At 37.9% G+C, this 21,555-nt stretch overlaps 1 protein-coding gene across 1 annotated transcript in view; it reads right to left on the bottom strand.

The window, feature by feature from the left end:
- Positions 1-20,371, bottom strand: part of LOC104462992 (syntaxin-binding protein 5) — a gene marked incomplete at its 3' end in the record, with an annotated part of 81,010 nt that extends 60,639 nt beyond the window's left edge. Inside the window, exon 1 of the mRNA XM_010075159.1 lies at positions 20,278-20,371. The remainder of the gene's footprint in view (positions 1-20,277) is intronic.
- Between the last annotated feature and the right edge of the window lie 1,184 nt (positions 20,372-21,555).

Genomic DNA, 21,555 nt, shown 5'->3' with positions numbered 1-21,555 from the left:
TGTTAGACGTTATTACAAATACCGTATCACCTCAACAGGTTACACCCAACTACTATTGTTTGCTACAGCAGCTTTAGAAATTCCAGTGAAGCCATGACTACACAACTGCCTGGAAGTTGGATTTCTCAGCTTCCAAACCAGCTACCAACAACATCCGTTCCTGCATAAATGCAGATGAACTTCTCTAAGTATTTGCTTCGTTTATGAAACAATGCCCATATCCTTTAAACAGCAGAAGCCAACCAATTCAATGTTAACTTAAAAAAAAAATATATGTATAAATCTGACTGATAGGGTAAAAAGGGAGATCTGTTTTGAAAAAGTACATAGATCTCAGTTAAAATTAATTAACTGGTTTCTCTATCGAGGAACTTCCAGCAACTTTAAAGCTTAAAACTTTTTTTTTTTTTTACTTAAGTTAGTATGAGTTATATATTTTAAAATTAAACAATTATTGAAGTAGCTTTCACGGAAACTGATAGGGAGTGGATAGTAAGCAGTTGTTCATATCACATCCATTTTTAACAATGATAACAGCTAGGAGTTAAAGTACACCTTAAACTTCAAAGTTGCTTACAGAAACATGCATCAATACAGTATTTCCCAAACAGCTATAAAAAGTGCCAGCAAATTTTCTGTAGAGGCTGCATTTGGTAGAATTTTCTCATAGCTGCCAGTGAGAGGCATTCATTCGTTAGAACAAGATGTAATTAAGTAGTACAAATGCAAACAGGATTAAAAATCTGTGATTTAAAATCAAACAAGAAACAGAACTGGTTTTAATGAAAAGTTTCTATATGCATAATTCACAGATAGCAAAGCATACTGTTAAATAAGGACGTAAAAATATCAATTTAGACTAAACAACATAGGACTTTCAAAAAGCTAACAAGACTACAGGCTTTCCTTGATTTTAGTCACTTTGTTTTCTGATGCAGCTTCTACTAGTAAGAGGTTCTATTACTTCAGTCTAAAAGCTGTATTTCAGCACTAACAATGCAAAAAAGGTGACTAATCTGGTACTTTTTTGGGTCAGATCAAAGGAAAGGAGAATGGTCCAACACAAGGGGAAAAAGAAGGAAATTGCTACAAATACATACACATAATGACGACTCTGACTACACAAGATGCAGTGAAATAGGTGGTAACTTAACTCTAAGTTTTTCCAAAGACTATATACAGAAGAGTAAACCTAGGAAAGAATTATATCTTTTGGAAGATCTTGATCGAAATTCAGAGGCAAAATCTTTGTATTCTGCTGCATGCTTCCAAGTCGACCTCATCTGTCATCCATTTAAACCAGCTTAATTTTCATGTCAAATTTTAACAAGTGATTACAAATATCCTACCTCATCCATCCTTTAATAGCACACACTATATCACAGTATTAATAATTAACGAGGCTCTTCCTCTTATGTCCATAGCTCCTTGGCCAAGACTAAAGGCAGGGCCATTCTACACTCCTGGAACTAAGGAATACTTGGAGCAAGAATGAGGTCTCTTCCCAGTGTCCAAATATTTTGTATAGACATTGCCAACAGCAGCATTAACAAACGTAATGTTCTGAACTAGATGTTAAGTGAATTTATATACCTATTTAGCTTAACTTATGAAAGCATAAAGAACCATAGATATCATCTAATAAGAATGACAATTCAACATTTTCAAAGAACATTGCCAATCCTTGACAATCAATTTTTGTCTGTCAGCACCAATTGCTGACTGCAAAGCAATTCTTGGCTAGATCCAGAAGTCTCTTGATTCACACAACACAATCTAAAATACCTCCCTTAACTCTTGCCTGTCAAACAAACCCTCTTCAGTTATTTTTAAGTCACTGACTACAGGATACTGGTGACAGAAGACACTAACTGTAACGCTAGTCATTCCATCTCAGGTTTGTTCAAGTGCAAGCCCATTCTTCAATCCCCTCCCTACAAAGTGAGCAGTAGCTAGCCTAGTCTGCCAAGTTTTAGTTTCACTTTTATCTCATTAACCTTTTGTATCATTTTGCGGTTAGAGTAGGATCACAGGTACTATTAAAACTTACATAAGCTACACTGTTTCCAGCTCCGCCCCCCGCCCTGATCCTCTGCTATCACTCAGTTAATACTTCTTTCCTTTTACAGAAACTGTTATTCTCACATCATCTTTCCCTTCAGCACCAATGCCTTATTTCCCAAAGTAACTATTAATCCCTTTTAGCTTTTCTCTTATCCCAAACCACGTTTTGCCCCATTCTTCACTTTTGCTATTCAATTTATCAGTCTTTAGATATCCACATTTACTCATTTGCTTTGAGAAAGACAGAACTAAAAATATATCAGAGTGCTGGTAAATCTGGATGAGGAAGAGGTCTTAAAGTCCACCCTAAGTTAAATTTTAAGTTGGTCACATGTATGAATTTCTCCCCCTGATTTTGCTGTGGTCTGTCTCTCAGTACTGATACTAGTTCCTCCCCTTTGGACACAATCCTTCAACAGCTACCTTTTGGATGAGGCTTAAATCCACCCTTCTGCTTCCCACACCATTTTGCCTTGTACCAATGCCAGAAACAACTCCCTCTTCCAAACAACCTTTTGGAGAAAGTTTCAGTTCATCACTAGGAGTTTTATTAATATAGTGAGGCAGGTATAGCAAGTTTTTTGCTTATGCAGCTTTTTGACATATTTATGAGCAAAGCCACTTGGTGAAGTGTTAAGAAGCTCACAGATTAGAAATACCAACAATTCCATTGTATAGACAAGAAGTAGAAACTTTGACCCCAAATCAAGGTGGTAGATACAAGTTTACCTCTCTGTCTACACCAACTTGACAATCTGCCTCCAGAGTCTTAGTGGTCGTGGCCACAAGCTGGAAGATCTTCCAAATACCCAAAGTGATTTCACAAGCAGTACTGCTGCTATTGCTTTTTAAATATTTCAGCTAGCAGTGTCTAAATCCCAATTCAAACACAATGCAATAAATGAGTCTCAGGAGATAATTTCCCTGAAGTTTGCCTACCTTAAACCTTCTCCATTCAAAATGACACTTAAGATTTTAAAGATTAGCCTCAAACATATGTGAGCCACCAATGACTATCCTCTCATTGCTACAAGTATTGTGCAATATAGTTTTTCTAAGAACAGTGTTTTCAATTTTATTTTAAGTCTCCTCAGGTTCCACTGTAGCATAATTTTTAGTTTTGCAAATCAAAGGAGCTGAGAAGCTCATTATTTCACCAAAGTAGTAGTGACAATTTTATAGAAGGTTTGCTCAAAATTACCACCAGAAATGAAAAACTAAGGTACAATTCAAGCTATTCAGTAGATGGCACTCTTCCACCAACATCAAAAGAAGAAATTATGTCCTCACATAAACAAGGGTACCTTGGAGCTGGAATTCTTATGTTTAACATGCAAAACCACTTCCTACTCAGTGTTTTTCTTAATTTTTTTGTGCTTTTCACAGAACGCAGAAAAATAGTTTATTACATGACAAAAATATTAAGAATGATCACTATGTTTTTTTGTTGAAACACCTGTAATTTTACCTTGCTATTTTGTCCAGACATTTGTGCTATTACACATAGCTTCATTTCACACCACAAAAATAGCTGCATATCAGTGTTGCATGAAGTGGTATTTTTGTGGTTTGTGTTTACCAGAAATCCAACTTGAGAAGGACTATCAAGAGGTTGACATTGTCCAAATGTGAAGCATAGCATTAAAATTAACACTACTCATTCCATCTTAGCTCTTCTTTTTAAACTTGTTGCAGATGCCACCTTAGATCCTGTAGTTTGCTCTTTCTCCATGTACTTGGATTTCAGATGGGTCCTTTCTTTGGCCCCGAGAAACGCAACACTCAACAGTGCTAACGAGTTCCCAAGAAAGCATACGCACAGAGCTACTGGTTTGTACAGGCTGTGGATGTCAGAAACAGAATGGCTTTTATTAACACTGGGAATGGGATAATTCAGAGCCTGTTATGAGACTCTTCAAGTACCCACAGCCTAGTTTAAGACTGTACAAGCATATAAAACAATTCAACAGAAAAATCACAGTCCAAGGTTGTTCTCCTATGCATCTTTCCTGCAGTTTTTCTAGTAGACACTTTAACTACTAGACGAAGGGAAGCTATTACTTTGCAAATCTAGCTTCAGTGAGGGGTGGTTTTATAATTTTTTTTGATACTTTAGAGAATCTCATCTTTTAGCCTTGCATACTTCCAGTTCCCCTCGGATTCCAATTAATGTCTGATATTTCAGGCAGTGCTCATCTACCCTACTATTACAAGACTGTTCGATTTACTTGTCATTTGCTAGGAATTTCTGAGGCTGAAGAGCTATTTTGATCAACCTTGACAGAAAGGAAGAAGTTACTGTCTTGCAGATAATACTTGGCTGTAGGTTTTATGAAAACAGGAAGCTGAAAGGAGGGGAGAAACCCAGATTAGGCCCATATCCCATCAAAAGAAAGTTGGCAGCATTACCTCAACATCCTAAAATGAAGTCTGTATAAAATCCTGAAATCACAGGAAACGTTACCTGCGTGTTGTAACTTTTAAAATTATACTACAAGATAGAGCCAGGTTCCACAGATAAAATGTCTGTTTCTTTCCTCTACATGAAAGTATCCAAAATAATGAGTATCCCTAAATTACAGCTCCCTTCCTATAACTGAAACTGTTCTAGTTTGAAAGAAAGGGGAAACCCCATTCTCTTCATATGATGGTTTGAAGGAAGTGTTATATATGGGAAATGGCAGTTTCAAGTCCTTCAAAGATGCAGAGCTATACCTGTATATGCTGCTCAGCACTTCCAATGTTCCTCCAAAATCCTGTAGCTTAACTGAAATATCTTGCAGTAATTCTGCAAGAATGAGATTTTTGCCTTAAAAAAAACATACATGCAATTTAATAGATTGATCTCTTATTTATTAGGGGCAAGGAAAGGGTAAAGAAAGCTGAGTATCTGTCTACATTTGCTGCATAGTCAAGGAAAGGCTGCAGAAACAGAGTAGAGGTTTTCCTTTCCACGCAGTGCTGCTGTCTCCATTACCACCCCACTCCCCAAATGCCAAGAGAAGGCATTGACATTTCCACTGTTCCTCCCCCTTTTTTCAAATGGTAAAAAGAGGGCATGGTAAAGAGCAAGTCTGGACAAAGATGTGCTTGAAGAGAAATACAGCCAGATTTCTCAGAAAATTATTACCTTTGAAATGACAGTTGTTAAGTACAAAACTAAGGAAGTTTAAACTTTTTTTTAAGCAATTTGGTTCCCACTGGAATCCTCAGCAACTTACTTGCACGAGAGAACCAGTCCAATAGAGTGAAGTGGCTGCTGCTTAGTTAAAACTAAAAACTTAGCAATCATACATCTTCCAAAAAAAGTAACCTCTACCATCATCACTAGTCACAGTAATAGCTCCACAAACAACATTTTAAAAAGACATTAAAAAAAAAAATCAAACACTGTTTGAGGTAGACTATCACCACAGCCCAGAGCTTTACAGAGGTTTTAATGTCAAAGCCTGAAGTTACAGATGTCAAATGGACAGGGTTTCCCACCTTCTCTAGGGAAATTTCCAGCTGTGGAAGACAGCGTGTCAGAAATGCTATAACATGAAAATATCCAGGGGCTCGGACAAAAGACAAGTATTGTCTGGAACAGGACTCTTCATCCCACCTCCAGATGGTTTCTGAGCAGCAAATCCAGGTCATTGCAGCCTCGTCAGTCCAGACCTGCTCTGAGTCAGGAGAACCTGCACTGACACAGAGTAATTCATTGCTTAAGATATTCTCATTAGAACAAATGTTTCCATGTTTTGAGTGTCAGACAGCCTTTTCTGCACAGCAATAGAGAAAATGAAATTAACTCATTTTGCAAGTTCACTTCTGTAACACCTTCCATCAAAAAATACAAGAGGAAACCCCCAATGTAATTCCCAGACAGCTACTGCAACAGGAGGTTTACACGTGCTCTGAGGAGTAAAAACACAGGAGTTTCAATAAAAGGTGGAGTAGTAAACATTTAAATGGATATCTGTCAGACTAAATCAGCTGTGATGTTTCTCCTTAAACATCTTCTAGAAAAAAAAAGTAACAAAAACACAGGGGGAAACTATTGTTTCCAAGATTTGGCTAGGAAAGTTTGAGGAGAATAAACACCATCTCTACAAGGTACCATGCAAAGTTTTTGGTTTTTGTTTTTCAAATGTTAGCATAGCAGAATGGCAATATTAAACAGGAACAAGTAATCCTGTTCTATATTTACAGTGGACAATAGCTCTGTGTGAACTGAAAAAAAATTTCAAGAAAAGCATTAGACTTCCTGCTGGTAAAGAATTCCACCAGAGATAAATTCAAGTCACATATGTATTAAGAGAAAAAGCTAAGTGTCTCTTCCCTTCCCAAAAAAAGCTAATCTTTACTGGCCAATTGCATGCAGATTCACTTTAATTCTTTGAAGCATTATAAGTCTGGAAGTGTAGATTACTAAATATTTTTTAAAATGTATTAGGAACGGAAAATAATATATTTGTAATGATTCAGTATCATTCAGAATGCACTTAAAACTGATCATCTCTAAAGATTCACCATTAATACACTAAAACAACACTAACAACAAGTAATCCCAACTGAGTTTAATTTAATCAGAAGTGAATTATATGCTTTTCATGTACTATAACAGACAATGAGAAGCTTCAGAATACAGAGGATTCCCTACTTGGGAGGAGCGGGGGTTGTAGAACAAACTACGTGGATGTGGTTTTCACACTGTGCTTTTAAGTATTTTACCCAATTTGTAACTGAAATCTGCTAAACTTAAATTTGACACTAAATATAATTTCAAGAATATTTTGCAAGAAGTCTCTTTGAATGAGATTTCCTACAGTAGGTGAGAGTATGTTCCCAAAAATGCCAACCCATTACTCTGTAGATAGAACAGCGTTAGTACCATCCTCTTTGTCAAATTGGATACAACTTCTGTAACAGCACACTATGACACTTGAAGAATAGCACAAAAAGTTTTTCCCCTTTAAAACTTATTCAAGGCCATTGTTTTCTGACCTTGCCCAGGACTCCCTTCTAATTGCAACAGTAAGCTCCACTGCAGACAAAAAAAAGTGAAAACAGAGAACATTATCAGATCACAGTGTGATCACCCCACTCAGCTTTTCACATCAACTTCCTTGACATTAAAACTCACCACTACACCACACCAACACTCTTGGCATTTCATGTTTTACCATATCACAGAAACTGTTTCATCAGCTATTCAAGCATCTGATAAATTTTGCTTAAGCAGCAAAGATCATTTCCTTGCTAACAAACCAAAGAAGTTGACAAAATTTTAAGCTGCATTTATAAAAGTGATTACAGTGCGAAGTACTGAGTTGAAACGAACAAGTTTGTGCAACCATACTGTTGAACGACTTCATAGTTAAGGCATTCTTTGCTCTGACAGGAGTCAGCCAGACTAAGAGCCCAGGAGCCACCCTGCTGACTCCATCCAGAGGTCCATGTACCCTAGCAATGCCTCCTGCAGCAACAGATGTTATTTAAGGAGAGCACACAAGCCTGGTCACTTTTGCAGCCTCTTCCCCTTCCACTCCCAAACCAAACACCCCTGGTGGATTAGGTATGTTAGAGGGCAAATCACCACCTAGTCCCTTTAGCATTTGCTTATAGAGCCATTGTCTGCACGTTTGTCCATTCCCCTCCCAAAGGCACCAGTACAGCCTGCCAACGCCATCTCCCACACCCACAAACTCTAGAATTTCACTACTCACTATATTCAAATTAAAGTTGCTTTGTATGTCTTTTGAATTAGTGAATGTCCCCTAGCTTTTGCACTGCAAATTTGCTAAATGACAGCTGAGCATACATTTTAACTAGTGTCCTCTTGATTTTACAACCCTTGATCATATTTACCCCTTCTCCTCCTCTCTAAGCTGAGGAGACCAGGCATTGTTAGCCCTCTTGTAAGGCAGCCACTCCATTCTCAACAATACTAGTTTCTCTTCTTTTAATCTGTGTCACTTAATACGCAGAAATCAGGAAAACAATAGATTCAAGATGTGGACACACCATGGACCTATATTACAGCAAAATGATGCTCTTTTGTTCACCATGCTCTTCTGAGTTTGTTAGGCAGGTTTGTAAAAACACATCAAAAAGCCAAGTTTCAGTAGTTGGTTCAGAGAAAATACATATCCACTTATCCACTGGTCTGAAGCTTTGTACGTCGACTGCTGTGGTCTTTATGTCTCAGTAAAGATATATTTGAAGCCAATCCTATTTTTCTTTAATATATTGTATATATTGCATATAATATAGCACATTAAATATGTTTCTACATATATAATACACTAGGTATTATATATACCTCAAGTAAATATCAGCTTGAATTCAGACAGGTGAATTACTATGAAATTATACATAAAACTTTTTCTTGGAACTGAAGGAGTGTCTCCCAAGTTTCTGCAGTCCAGCTAGGAATTGATTTCCCACACCCCCCGCCCCCTGGTCAATCTTGAAAATAGGGGAAGACTGCATCTGCAAAGGACAACCCAACTTTAACTGCGTTATGAAAGCCTGTAGGTAGGCAAGAACAAAATACCTCCCTCCTCCTTGTTTTAGAAACAGCCTTCTTTAAAAACATTTCACCAAGGTCACAGCTCAAGTCTGTAAGTATTCTGCCCACGCCATGGTGCACTAGACACTGATAAGTTAAGGTCACTTTTGAGCATTTACAGGAGAAGAGCCTGTCCATTGCCTTAAGAAAATAGTAAGGATTTCTACAACTTCGGTCTACTGAAATGAAATGCAGGGAGCTCCTATTTGCCAGAGAACTAGTGACAGTGATCACCTCTAGTGCTTATTATGCCAAGGCAGATGCCTTTACCCTCAGGTGCAGGAGTAATAACAGCCTCATTTTTACCTATTTTGTAATGGAGAAAATTCCATCAAAACAATTTTTTCAGTGACTACCATATATTCACATTTAAATCACACACCATCACATTTCTGGCCCCTTTGGAATTGTAATCTCTGGTACTAAAATAGAGCTAGCTTTAAATAAAGTCTGCTGCAAATACAAGCCAGTTCTGCTCCAAAGCAGGGGACCAAACAGATACTGATACATACAAACATTGATCACTTGGCTGTCCAACTATAGCTATGCGCCAGCTGCGATGTACTTGCAGATCTGTACAAGTTCAGTTTTTATTTTTGCAGAGCTGTATTTGCAAACTGCTGTAAGAGGGGCTTTTACGGCTGCTAGCATGAATACTACACTGGATGCGTTACAGGTAACTCTCCTGCATTAAAGAAGACATGCATTGAAAGAGATGTGTTCACTAAGTTTCCGTCAGTTTCTCTACAGAAAACTACAGAGGCTGCATAAATGTCATCAAAAACCCAGTCTTGGAGTGACAGAGTGCACTGTTAGTTATGCACAACAAGACTGTCACAAAGTACTGGAACTGCTTCTGGTTATGATATGCTAAAGTGCAAAACTGCAGCTCCTAAATATTTTGCAACCAAGCTTCACTGTTAGCACCTTCTGACAGGCTGCTCCCGCTAGGAAATGTCAGCAGAAAGAACAGATCATTGAAAGGCAGTAAAGTCTGATCAGGAAATGCCACCTTCTCCCCACATTTATTTTTTCCTTTTTACCCAGAACAGTATTAAAATTGGAAGTTATTGGCAGAGTGTTTTTATAAAAAAAAAAAAAATCAACAAAAAACCTTTATTTTACCACAGTTCTTTTAAACTGCCACAGTTCAAAAGTTAAGTAGTTTTTGCCCCTTGCTACTCAAGCAAGAAAAGAAACAATGTTGTAAAAGTCAACCTCTGCCTCTTCCTCACAGCATCCTCTAAAGCCCGTATAAATCTCATTCTGTTTTACTTTTTTGTTTTACTGTCACTTGGACTATTAACATAATTGGGACTATATTCACAATACTTCTATGGGCAACTCCTGAAAGAAAATAAGTATAACAGTTAAATCCCAGGCAGCCACATACACTGTGGGCAAGTGAAAAAAGTTTTCCAATCTATGTTTGTTTATTTTAAACTGAAAGATAGAGAACTAAGTACAAAACAAGTTTAAGAAAATGCTAGTATTCTTTGTGAATAGCTGCTGTTTGAACACTATTTCCTTTGGCCAGCAGTCCTTATGAAAACAGAGCACACAGTCTTATTAGTAATGTCCCTAAAGAGGTACGCTACCCGATGTCTCTTTTTCCAGGTTAGTAACTCACCAGGATTTATTTTCTAAGTGTTATGTTTCCCACCTAATTATTTTAAAGAATGAGTGCATATTCACCATGACAGCAAAAATATCTCATTATATTTAGTCACTCCAAAGGAAGTTTATTGGGGGCTTTTTTTGGTGGCTTTCCTTTGCATCTGACATTTAAGGGCAGCTGTGAAGCTAATCTCACAAGTTATTGCTATGCAGCCCATCCTGCATATTAATAAGCATCACTAAAGCTTAGTGACTGTACTTCTAATATCAACACTACAAAGTTCAGTCAAGAATGTTTTTCAACTGTGAAGATGAACATCTGCTCTGTTTAACAAGGTAGTAAGACTGGATAGAGCATATGCTAAAAAAAAAAAATCACAGGCATGCTAATCCTATCAATTTGACATTAAGTGATCACAAAAATTAGCATTCTATTATTTTTCTCTAATAAGCAAGTAGAAAAACGCAAATCACTTTTGTCCATCTGCTGCTGCTGACTACGAGAGGTTGTTACTAGGTGGAAAACAGGCAGGACCTTCAGTAGAAAAGGTTTTCGGAAACATTGGATACCAGCTGCATTACCTCTTCAGTTGGCTACCCTTGAAGTGTTAAATATATCATCTTAACATAAACCAAAGATGAAACAATGTTAATCAAATGCATATAGAGTACAAGCCTGGCAGCAGCGTCAAGAAGCAATGCAATCCCTGCTTGAAACGGCACAAGTCACACCACATAAGATAGTAGCTCGCTAAGCAGAAGTACAAAGGCCTTGCTTCCTTTGGATCTGCATCCTTTTTTTAGTTCCCTGGTTAAAACAGCTCTTGTGAAGACTTTTCACACCAATATAGGAGCAGGAGACCACAATCAGCTCTTGGAGAATCCATGGGAGATACCTTACAAAAGGGTGAGCTTGGTCTACAGCCTTTGTGGGGGCGAACCCAACCTCCTCTCTCCACCAGCATTGCTCTTATGAACAAGGGACAGGCAGTAGTGGTCTCTGCAATTATCTCAATTTTAGAAGGAAATTAAGCTTCAGGTTGCCCAAACAAAAACCAAGTTTTGTCACTACCTTTAAGGCACTTATGAAACAAAATCCCATGACATTCAGTAAAATTAATAAAAAATAGCCTTTAGTTACTTCTATCAACTTCTCTGTAGAACAGTGATCAATCAAGTAGTTGATCACGCAAACTACAACACTTCAGACTGCACTTTTTCAGTTATCACAAGATCAACATCATTGTTACTACAAAAAATGTTTCATATGTTTTAGTTAACTCAATCAGCATAACCTAGCATTCCTCAAAGCATTTGATCTTCCACTTTCTTTTCTATACTAGCAGACACACACTTCAAGTTTCACCGACTTTCACTATTAGTGACACTTAAGATAAAATTCAAAGTAAATTTAAAAATCCCTAAGTACAGAACCACTGATAAAGAGTAGAACTACTGTGGACAAATAACTAGGCAAGATCTATTCTTGAACTTCCGCGAAAATTTTTTACTAAATATTAGAATAATTCCTAATTCAGCAATTGATACAGCTGCCTCAATAAAAGCACTATCAATAACTGGATTTTTTTTTTTTTTTAGAGATTCAAAGTAGACTACAAGTCTTTGCAGGAGGTGATTAAGCTAGATCAACTAGTATGCAAACCAAGGCTGTCATCAAGTTGTACGTATCTCAGACATAAAAGCAGTTTTGGAATCTCTTACTAAAGAGAGATTTTAACTGTAAGACAAAATGGTTCTCATTTGTGGCAGAGAGTCTTAAACTGAACATCAACATGTCAGAACAGGCTAAATGATAGCCATAGAAAAAGTATTTTTGTTAAAGCATTGTAAAAATCAAGATGAATCAGGGTTCAGTATGGGTCTCCAGAGGCTGACAGAATTGATGCATATTTTAGAAATCTACTAAATAAGGAATTATCCCACTCTACCACAGTCCTCACTAGTGAAATATTTCAGTTTTAACTATTTTCAAGACCTTATTTTAAACTGTGCCTAAATTCAGTGATACAAATATCACTACCAGAGCTCTAAATTGTCATTAGACCCTCACCTGTATTTGCACTGAAGTCAACAGAAGCAGTAACTTAGTGTTCCCTTCAATAAACATGTAAACTGTATCATCATCAAGCGCCTATGACAGACGCATTGACATGAAAGAGGTCACCTAAGTTATCACCCCTTGAATACTAAGAGGCTATGCTTGATTAGCATTCAAGTACCAATTACAACACCACAATTTAATCTCACGGTTCATCAAAACTCTGTGTGATTTTGTGAAAACAAGATAAATTCAGCTGAAAGACAGCATACGGGCAGCGGGTAAGCAATGCGCTCTCATATGTGATCTTGGTTCACAAAGTACCACAAACTTCTTCCTCAGGCCGGCAAACAAATAAACTTCATGTCAAAGAATTACACCCCTGGAGAAGTACAGGTTTGTCTACTTATCCATATGTACTTTGCAGGATTAAGAATTTGCATTTTTAAAAAAATTATAATGATCAGTTTGATGATACACTCCAGGATCGACCACATCAAGAGTAGCAAGAGGAAAAAAAGATGACTCAAGATTAAAGATAAAGACTACCACAGAATTAACTCGCTCAAAACTGCTAAGGACTCCATTTTTTTCAAAATGTGAAACCATTACCAGCTGGCTAAGACTAAAGACAAAGTGAACTGTTCCCAAAAATCTGTGTCTTATAGTTTTGTTTAACTTCATATAAAATGTAATAATTCACAAGTTTTATTCTGTTTTTCACTGAGCTTCTACACATATAACCCTACAAAAACAGATGGGCTATGGGAACCCTGATAAATAACGTGGGTTTTTACTGTTCCATTAAACTGAGAAAAAACAAAAAAACAAAAAAAGCAACAAACAGTTCTATAAGAACAATAGGAAATAAAAATAATAACTGAGGGCACTTGTAGTCACTTCAAAGGTAATGTCTAAGAATGCCTATCTTTGTCTTGTGAAACTTCTGTAAAAATAAGAGACCTGGACACTTAGAAGTCTAATGCAGTTACAAAATTTGCCAGACAGGAAGTTTTGTTAGGAAGGGTTTGCAATCTTGATTTGTGCTCTCAAGCTTTCTTTATCACATTTCAAATCGTGAGCTGCTTCTACTCTTCCAGACATGACTTTACTGAAACTGCTGCAGGAGAAGAAATGAGCAATAACACCACTTCAGTTCTGAAAGCCCTTCCACAGTGAGAAAGGACAAATCCAGCAAAACGTCAAATTAAGAGCCTAGTGAATTGAGCACTGCACCAGAAGTCTGAAAGCATAAACCGGGTCTCAACTGTCCAATTGCCTGTTAGATTTTACCCCAACATCATCAGATCATACAATCCACACCACCTCAGTGCCTCACCAACAGCTCAGAGGTACAAGGACACAGGCTGTGCTAGTACCACAGTAACAGCCGCAGCCTTCCCAACTGCGTGCTTTCTGAAGACATTTCCTTCCCAAGCTCGCTATGACCCAGCAAGCCTGAAGCTGCAAGGCTATACACATTCAGCTTTATTTTTGTCAGTAAAATAGCTACAGGGAAGAAAAGTTTTAACTCTAAGGTTCATTTTTGTAAATCACATTATGAGATTTAATACTGTTCTACTTCAGGTATTTCTGAACAAAAGCAATTACTACTAAAAGCTGTTTAGTAAAACTACAGTATACATGATAATACATCAAATCAAGGACCTATTCCGTTTTCTTGCTTTAATGGAAGTACCACCAAGTCTTCCAACAAGTGTAACCATAGATTCAAATACATCATCCTATGTACTACAAAGAATTCAGTCACAGCTTTCTCTGTGTAGGACTAACTTGCTGTAATTCCATACATTTTTAAGAGTTACATGTCTCATCATGGCATTTTGGACTTACTTAATTTCAGAATAATCAAAGGTAGTTGATTTTCTTCATTTATTGGAAGGGGATTTTTTCACTGAAAGAAAGACATCAGAGAACTAATGATACACACACAAACCAAGTGCTGGATGATAAGAAATGTGGTAGTGTTAAAGGAAAAGGAAATGTGATAATATTAATGTGTATTTTAAGCAAAGTAGTTTTTTTGCTTAAACTATTCTGTGAATTGGGTGGCAAGATAGCCAATAAATATTTTCTTATTAACAGATAATCACGCATTCTCTCTGGCATGACACTACTGCAATACTTTAGTAGCTTTACCAATGTACTCAAAAAAAAAGATTTGATTGAAGTCCAGAAGAACGTTGGCAAAGGTTGAGCCTATTCCCTTCAATTTACAAATGCCAAAAAACCCCAACAATCCACAAAACTGTAGTTTAGTTTGACTTTGATATATTCACAGAATAGATAGAATCACAGAATAATTTAGATTGGAAAGGACCTCCCAAGTTCATCTGGTCCAGCCTCCTGCCTGAAGCCGTTCCAACTTGACAGTTAGATGCTTGGTTTGAAAAACTGCAATCTTTGTTCTGCATACTGTAAATGCACCTCCAGCCATTGCCCTACTGCCCCTCCTCCAGAAAGGAGAAAGGGCAGGTGTAGAGCTACTTAAAAAAACAAAACAAAACACCACCTCAGGATGATGTTTCAGTGATAGGAAAAAGAAACCCAGACAGACTGTTTGGCACAGTCTGAATGACCCAAAGGAAAAGTATTTTTAATGGATATAACAACATCACAAGTTTGAAGTAGAATTTTGTTAGAGCTCCAGAAAATTCACTGCATTGCTTGAACCTTTTGGTATACATCTACAGCAAAACTACCCAGATGCAGTAACATTTTATCAGAAACTGATTACATGGAACCATGCATGCAGGCTTTCAGCTATTTTGATGAAAGAAAAACAGTTGTGACTTTCTCACAAAGGCAAGAGAATGGAAGTCACAGAAAGCAAGTTTTATGTGCCTCAAATACATAAAAATTTCAGCCATTTGCTTCCATAAAAGTCATCTTTTACTGCTGAAGAGAATGGGGGAAATGAACACACGCTGATGCTCAGAATGATGGGGATCTTCAGATATTTAATGACAGAATGACAAACAACCTAACTTTTCCCCTTCTTGGGAACTGGGTTTGTAACAGAAAAAACCCCTCAACTTTAATTAAAGAACCTATTCTGCTTGGGAATAAGGAGTCGTAGGCATAATTTGGTCTGTGTGGAAGGCACACCACTTATTCTACAAGTATCCCCTTTATTCTCAAGAATTTCTAGTGGAAGTGGTCTTCCTTTTCAGAATTCTCTCTATCAAGAGAAACTGAGCTCCAAGCTGCAAATGAGTATTTTTAAAGGCATGAAGCACCAATAAAGATATTGCATTCATGTTGGCAGACAATCAAAATATCTAATTTGATATACTGTCCTAGTTTTGCTATTGAGAAATTAAAGCACAGAAGAAACTTGTTTAAGATGGAGCAGTTAAACAGCAGGGAAGAGGAGATTTCCTTCAAATTCTCTGCTTTAGCGTCAAAGCTTATTCTCCCTCCTATAAAAGCAAACAAAAAAGCTCAGCTGACTATTAAATCCACAGCCCTGTACAATTAGTAATTTAAATGTTCTGAGGAAACATCATCCTAAAGACAGACAAATCCTGAAAAAGTCCACTTCACCTTTCTCAAACCTCTTCACAATTTAAACGCTGCCCTGTTCCGATCACATCTGACTTCCAGAGGGGCTTTTAGACAGAAGAGTGAAAACAACGGACAGCATGGAAGCCGGGCTATTACTTATGATACTGAACAATGCCAAGATGTCACAGGGTGAAGTCTACCCAATTACACCATTCAGGCAAGTTAAACCTTGAGTACGTATACTCAACTGTAGCTCGTTAGAGGGTTTTTATATCTGCTGGTAAAACAAAGCACAGATAATCATACACAAAACTTCCTAAAAACTATGGACTATGCACCCTCCTGTAATGGTTTGGGTACGCACAGGAAAGAAGCAAAGCACAGATGTGCTTTTAACTGCTTGATCTCTAACACATTTGGGGCAGGAGATCAAAAGGTGAAGGACACCCTAGTAACAATAGCTAAATCCTTTTAGGCATGGAGAAAGTCAAAGGGGTTGGCCTGCAGCGACAAATAAGGCCCCCAGCAGCTTACACTGACCACCGCCGTCTGAAATCAATAACGAGCACAATTGCTCCTGGTGGGAAACACATCCACAAACACCCAGCACCGCGCAGAAGGATGAACCTGAAGCAGAGTTGCTGCACATAAGAGCCAGACCACCAGCCAAGACTCAACCACCTCAAACAGCCTGAACAAGTGTCCTCTGAGCAGCACCGCGAACTCAAGGGAACAACTGCATCAGCATGAGCTGATGAGCGTGGTTTTATGCGAGATATATAAATTGAAGATTTTATGTCAGTGCTGTGCTTCCACTCTTGTGCCTACCTCACCACTGCATTTCCCCTGCAATACAGCAGACAGACTCAAACAGCTTCACTATTTTCAACAGATCCTAATGGCACGGCGAGGGTCACGTCAGCTGGCTGTTCTATAGTCGAGTAGCAGGTCCAGCATCTGACCTCTCCCCAAAGTTACTATTCTACTAAGCTACACACTTTGTAACTTTCCCTCATACACAGTAAAGGAACCAAGTTTCTGTCCATAGCTGAAAACAGAAGAACAGAGCCTTTGTTATGAATTGCTCAAAATGTTCCTTTCTACAAAGGGCATCAAATACTTCACTAATTAAGGACAATATCTGTGCAATATCAGTCTGCTTCAGAAACACTTGCTTTTAAGTCTGCTAGCTAAATCAGAGTTAGAAACATTTCTAAGTAACTCCAGAAATATAATCAAGTTTTGTTTGTTTGCTTTTGTTGGGTTTTGGGTTTTTTTTTTTTGTTGTTGTTGTTTGGTTGGTTGGTTTTTGTTTGTTTGGGTTTTTTATTTGTTTTTTAAAGGAATACACCACTCAAATTAAGCTAGTGAACAATCCCAAACAGTAACTTTGGTGACTCATAAGGTTTAAGTTTTACAGTAAAAGCTGTCTCCTCCTCCTAATATTTTATGCACTCCTTTCCCTCTAGAACCAGCTGCTGCTTATGGGTGCAGAAAGGCAAAGTCCTGCCTCTGGCACACTAAATCACCACATCCACAACACTCTCCTCTAATTTTAACCCATCAAGCCTAGGATTGGGAACAAAGAATGTTAACAGAGTAGAAATTCTAATTCTAATCCAATTAGTGAAATGTGCCACCTGGAGTTTAGGTATTTCCATTTTCACAGTTACTTTGTGGATTCAGATAATTCAATAGTGTTGATGTTATTCTGTCTTTATCTCCGATAAATATACTGGGAGTTCACTGACTTGGTATATATGTATCCACAGGTTTTGTTTCTTCAGAAAAAGCTTTAGTTCTATTTTTACATTTCACTGTATCAATACTAGACACAACATTTGGTATTTGTGTATTAAAATTCTCTGTTCCTCCACTAGTGGTTACAGAGTCCTCGTAAAGAAGGAGATGGGAGTGCGGTTAAGAAAATTCCTGTTCACATTAATCTGTTCTAATCAACACTGGTTTTGAAGTTAAAATACCTGAATTGCAGACTGCTCAAATACAGAGAACATGTTCTGTGAAGGGGTTTAGCTGACAAACAGCCCAAAACCAATCAGGACTGTAACATTAATTTCTTCACACATTAATGAAATCTAAAACAGGTTAGCTCATTCCTTGATTTAAGAATATTTCATCTTTAATACCCTTTCTAAAAAAAAACTCACTTCACAATTCCACAGATCACTTACTTGCAACAAGAAGAAAGTGCAAGCTTGACAAGATGCACCAATGCTTAAAGACGCAAGGAAAACACTAATACCCAGCTCTCATCTGCTGGCAAGCAATGAAAGCAGCACTATTATTCCCTTACTTTTATACTCTCACAACACCAACGCAGAAGAAAATGAGGATTGACTTTTCTCCACTTTTAGGATTTACTTATCCATTAATACCTCTTTACTGACTCTCTTTCTTTCTAGTCCACACCTCATTTCAATTAAAACCACTTTTGCAACTTTAAAGAGTGACTCCCACTTTAATGAATACTTGCACATCACCTATTGTTGATAAAAACCTTAGCAGGTAAACCATCCTATAAGTCAACAAGTACTTTATGGTTGTGTTTTTATCTTTAAGCAATAGAATGAAATAAGCAACTCTTGCAAATTTCACTCCTTCCAAACAGTTTCACTAGGCAGAAAGAGAAGCTGGTTTTACATTGGGAAAGTGTCTGAGTCCACTCCTTCCGCCTGTGCTCCTCCATCCCAAATAGCAAGTGCTATTTGAAGGAGATGTAACTTCTGCAGCGTTGGGGGGTTACAGGGCTAACCTATCAGCTGAGGGCTTTTAACAGGTTCTTCCAAGAATCGAGACCTGCATCAAGGTGCTGAGAAGAATATTCATCTTCATCAAGTTGGGGGAGCACAAGCATTTCAGCCTCTGCATGAAACTTCTTCCCTTCCCTTAGGAAACGCATTTGCCGACAACGTTACTGCTTCCTCCCACAGTAACTGTTTCTTCCCTCACAAGCTTGCAATACTTCTCTCGATTATTTAGAAAGCAATTTGCACTCTGAGAATTCACAGGTGTAGTCATGGATTAGTGCCAGTAAACAGGTTTTTATCAAGTCATCATTATCGAAACTGCAACATCATGTTGCCCAAAATTACAGGCAAGTAAGCTCTAAACAGGTGCGTTTTGATCTCTCCTTTCCCTCCAACCTCAATGCTTACTTTTAGGCCTCCGTTTGTGTTCTCATCTATTCTACCAATATGAAAATATTTAACAGCACCACCCACCCTTCATTTTCCATTTAAATCAGCTTTATCACCTTTTTAAAACCAAAATTCATGGAGTTAAGGGTAGTTTCAAATATAGCATTAAAAGCACTGCATGGTCATTACTGTTACTCATAACTTGAATTAGAGATCTTGGGAGTTCGTAACAGACATCATTAGAGACACCACACAGGCTACTTCACTTCAGCCTCTTCTTTAAGCCTCAGATTTGATACTGAAGTTCTAATTTTTCAACTTGTAAAAGACAACCCTCTTAAGGCAATTAACCTTACAGACAGAGTAGTGATGTTACAGAAGGAAATAAAAAGAGGTCTACTTGCAGACTACTAAGCAGCAAAAGGAAAAGATTAGATTTACCTACAGTTTAAAGAGGATTAACTCAATTTTTCTAGCAAGATGGTATAAGCCCTCCCCAAAAAGGTCAGAGTCCAGTCAATTTCAACACAGAGAATTCAATTCATTCTCTTCTGCTGAAAAGTAAGGTTTGGGCAATAGCAGCGTGGACTAAAGAATCCACAGGGCATCTTCTTTTAAAAATAAAAGTTTAAACATATATGTTATTACATAGCTTGAATAGTACCATATGGCTATGCTACCATATTAATATATAGGTAGTTCATTTTTTAGTGAACAAAAACAAAGCACGGTTACTGGTGCTTTGTTCCACAAATTCATTCTGCTCACCTCAGTCACGTGGAAACTACTAGTGAGATACAACTCCTGTACCCTTTAGTGCCCCCACTTGATCTTTTGGCAACACAGAAGCAGGAGCAGGTAACTACAGTGTTGCAGAACTTATCTCAAGAACAAGATCAAAGAAAAAACCACCAACCAAAAAAAAAAAACACTCCACCAAACAGCACGGAATTTTTCAATCCCAGAGGATACAGCAGAAGAACAAAACAGAGCTCAGCCCAGGTCTCTCTCCAGATTTGCAGTCAGTTGCTGTAAACTGTCAGCACACTAGTAACCCTTTAAAAGGTATATATACTAACTTGAGATAACAGGGACTGAGCCGCCATACCTCACATCATTAATACAACTTGAACTGACACAAAGAACAACCAGAACAGCAAGGCCACCCACCACCAGAAAACAGAGCTTTTTTGCTCCCCTCCTGCATACCTGGTTCCCACCAGACTTCTGAATGGTTCCAGCAGCTGAATCAAAACATCACTTGCATGATTCCACTTCAGAATATAGAAGGATACAGCCTTAGTGCTCCAGTCTGAGTCCCGATGGCCAGTATTTTCTGAACAGGATCAAATGCCAAGGCTGAAGGTTGATAGGGGAAACCATGGCGTACAGTCTAACAAGTCAGAGCATCACAGTAATGAGGGATCAAGCAGCAGACCAAAAATAAACAGAATCAATATCGTATGTTAGGGAACAGGATTCAGTGTTAATCACAACTAAGAAAGGAACTACAAAGCATTTTAACAACAGATTGAGAAAATCAGCTGTCTTACATGAGCCAATTACAAAAGATTTTTCAGTCATAATTACTCATTCATCCTTGATCATCAAGTGACAGTCATACTTACTGAAACTTAACTTGAATCTTAAATTTCTTCTGTACAAAGACTCTATCAACTCAGCATTTTATTTTTTCATCTCTACCTCATTCTCTGAGCAATCTTATTTTCAGCTCTAACAAAGGCACTAAGCTATTAAACTCTGAGATGTTCCTAGAAAGTTTGGCAACAAAGCCAGACTTGTCATTAAAACCATTACAAATTACTGGACCTGCTTTTCTAGTAATCACTTCAATTTCAATCCAATAGGCCCCACATGACAGTTCAATCTCTCTCGGCATACTAAGAAAAAAAAAAACACAAAACAACCCAAGCTCCACAGAACCATTCTCACCCTCTGCTTCCACCAAAGAGAAAAAAAACAGCGCCCAAAATAGACAAAAACAAAAACCACCCTACCAAACAAAGCAAAAAGCCACCTCAACCACAGGATTCTTAACACGAAGCTATTGGCACATTTAGCTTTTTGGTTAGCCAAGACTAATTTGGTAATTGACCTAGCAATAACTCCATTACACTTCTCAGGCTGCAGCTGATCAGAACCAAGAACATCATAGAAGTGTCACCTACTCTTCTTGTTGTTACAAACGTACACAACGTAAAGCCACACAAATGCTAGCTTTTCCATTTCAAAACCTTTGAAGCAGAGTTATACTATGACCTCATAAATACATAGCAAACTTCTGATATACTCCTTGCACTTCACTAAAGTTGCAGGCATACCCCGCAACTCTCAGTATTTCACAGCAAATAAAATCTAACTGGCAACAGCTCTGCTCTTCTCCATGTCCTTCATGAACAACTTGCAAAAGCAGCAGAAATGCCTGCAGTACTAGATAAAACAAGGAGGAGAATCCACAGACAAGCTCATCCAAATCAGCCTAGGCCATGGGTGCACTGTAAAGATAAAAACGGATATTGTTATTCAAATCAGTTTTTATTCCTCTTGGTACA

The sequence above is a fragment of the Pterocles gutturalis genome, unplaced genomic scaffold, assembly GCF_000699245.1.
Source record: "Pterocles gutturalis isolate BGI_N339 unplaced genomic scaffold, ASM69924v1 scaffold10767, whole genome shotgun sequence".
Taxonomy (NCBI): Eukaryota; Metazoa; Chordata; class Aves; order Pterocliformes; family Pteroclidae; genus Pterocles; species Pterocles gutturalis.
The sequence above is the reverse complement of the archived record's forward strand: the minus strand, read 5'-3'. Positions and strand labels throughout refer to the sequence as shown.